Consider the following 2,216-nt stretch of genomic DNA (forward strand, 5'->3'; position numbering starts at 1 on the left):
ATACTCTATCAATGTCCTGAAAAAGGAACATTACAAAGGCACCATCATTTCCTTTTGAATTTTGAACGTAGATCCTCTTAGAATCTTCTTGTATTATCACTTTCCTAGTTTGCTGAAATCATGATCTCCATTATCTCCTTAGATTACTACATTTAGATTTTGAATTTTAAATGAGTACTGCCAAGAAGGGCAACTCAATATTCTTTTGATACATGTAACATTCTTTATAAATAGTAAATGTACATACACCTTCCCTCTCAAGAAGAGACAGAGAGAGAGAGAGGGAGAGCTTGTAATATTGTGCTGTCTTGTTCTACTTTTTTTGCAATACCGAACACTTATGATTCGCTATTGATAGCTTGTTAGCAATTAAGAAATGATATATTCCTCTTCAACCTTGTTGAGGTCAGAGGTTTGATAACAGATTACCTACCATAAAAACGAAATGATATATTCGCCCCCTCTAGTATATTTATGACTCCTAGTCCTAGCTCTACAGTAAGAGGGCTGTCACAAGTAAAAATAATAATTCAAAGGTTTATCCAATCGATGTTTGCTGGTGATCACTCACCATTCTTGCTTAATTATGGCTATGCCAATATGAATTCAAATAAAGTAAGAACAGGACCCAAAACAGTAAAAAAAAATTCTATTTTTAGCCCAAGTAATGTCTGTCAAACATAAAAAAATCCCGGATTCTAATGTCTAAAAGAATCGAGAAAAGATATTTCCACTATATTCTTAATTATTCATATATAGCCAATAAGGTAGTCTTCATAATTCAAGAGACTCCAACTTAGGTGAATTACCTACTATGTTTCAAGCAGAGAAGGCCAAGTATAAAGTTCACATGCTGCATGATTTGCAGTCGCACCTCTTGGGCACCAAGGCGCAGGTGCCAAAGGGCTTATCTTTGAGGTTACAATCGATCATATAACAACATGGCATGGAAGTGCAGTTGTTCGGTGCTGAGGTGGCACAACACGAGCAAGTCCTGCAGAGCTGGAATGGCTTTCCTTTCATGTCGTCAGCCATTATCCAATTCCCGGCCGATTCATTGGGCCGGAATTCGATTCCGGGCACAACAGATGTAGACTCTGTAGCACTTGATCCTGCATGTGGGTACATGTTACTATAAGAAAAACCCCTTATAGCAATGGAAATATAATCCAATAATCCAATAAAAGAATCGGATTGTAATGTATGTGAGACTTAGACCCTGTTTGTTTTGAGATTTTGAGAACCGATCGTGAGTCCAAAACTAATTATTGGGCTCCAATTCACGTTTAATTTTGAGTCCAAAGATCAGTTTTGGGCTCACAATCTGTTCTCAAAATCCAAACAAACAAGGCCTTAGGCCCTATTCATTTAAGATTATGGCACGAAACCGATTATTGGACTCAAAATTATTTTTAAATTTGAGTCCCAAACCTATTATTATACTCAAAATTACATTTAAATTTGAGTCCAATAATTGGTTTCTCACTCACAACCAGTTTTCATAATCTTAAATGAACTGTGTCCTGGTCCTGTTCATTTAAGATTATGAAAAGCGAGTCAGTGCCAAACTGATTATTGGACCCAAAATTACGTTTAAATTTGGGTCCAGTAATTAGTTTGGCACTCACAATTGATTGGCATAATCTTAACCGAACAGGCCCTTAGGCCCCTGTTATTTTAGATTTTTAGACTCAAATTTTGAGTCCAATAATCTATTCGGGGCCCACAATCAGTTGTCACAATCTAAAACGAACGTGGCCTTATAGACTTGCTTACCTGTGGAGAAGAAGATGAGTAAGGTGAGAAAGAGGAGAGATTGAACTGGGATTTGGTGGATCGTGAACATGGTGCCCATGAGAGTAGTACAAGCTTTGATGGAGAGAAAACCGATAGATGGGGACGAAAGAACGATACAAAGTCAGGGTTGGGGATTTCTTCAAGCACTTATACGAAGATATTGTCTTTGGTATATTTAAGGAAGGGTTTTTATAAGGTGGCCGACCGTCAAAATCTGAAGGGCTAGGTGGCAAACCACCTCCCCCTTGGATTTTGATACGGTCAATACACTAAAAAAGGTGTTTTGACCATATCAAAATCCAAGGGCTAGGTGGCTTGTGATTTTGATGGTCGGGCATCATATAATTTCTCTTTAAGGAAACTTCCTTATTGCACTAAATTTATGAGGATATAATGTGACAAAGAAATCCATTTATATG

At 37.4% G+C, this 2,216-nt stretch overlaps 1 long non-coding RNA gene across 1 annotated transcript; it reads right to left on the reverse strand.

Moving 5' to 3' along the window:
- Positions 1 to 637: 637 nt before the first annotated feature.
- LOC143886313 (uncharacterized) lies at positions 638 to 1,940 on the reverse strand. The gene is made up of 2 exons (XR_013253736.1): positions 1,777 to 1,940; positions 638 to 1,112 (listed from the first exon to the last, which is right to left on the reverse strand). It is a non-coding gene; the product is annotated as an uncharacterized LOC143886313 (long non-coding RNA).
- Positions 1,941 to 2,216: the final 276 nt, after the last annotated feature.

This window comes from Tasmannia lanceolata, unplaced genomic scaffold (genome assembly GCF_043159265.1).
Source record: "Tasmannia lanceolata isolate RefF3 unplaced genomic scaffold, GAP_Taslan_0.1 ptg000011l, whole genome shotgun sequence".
In the NCBI taxonomy this organism is placed as follows: domain Eukaryota; kingdom Viridiplantae; phylum Streptophyta; class Magnoliopsida; order Canellales; family Winteraceae; genus Tasmannia; species Tasmannia lanceolata.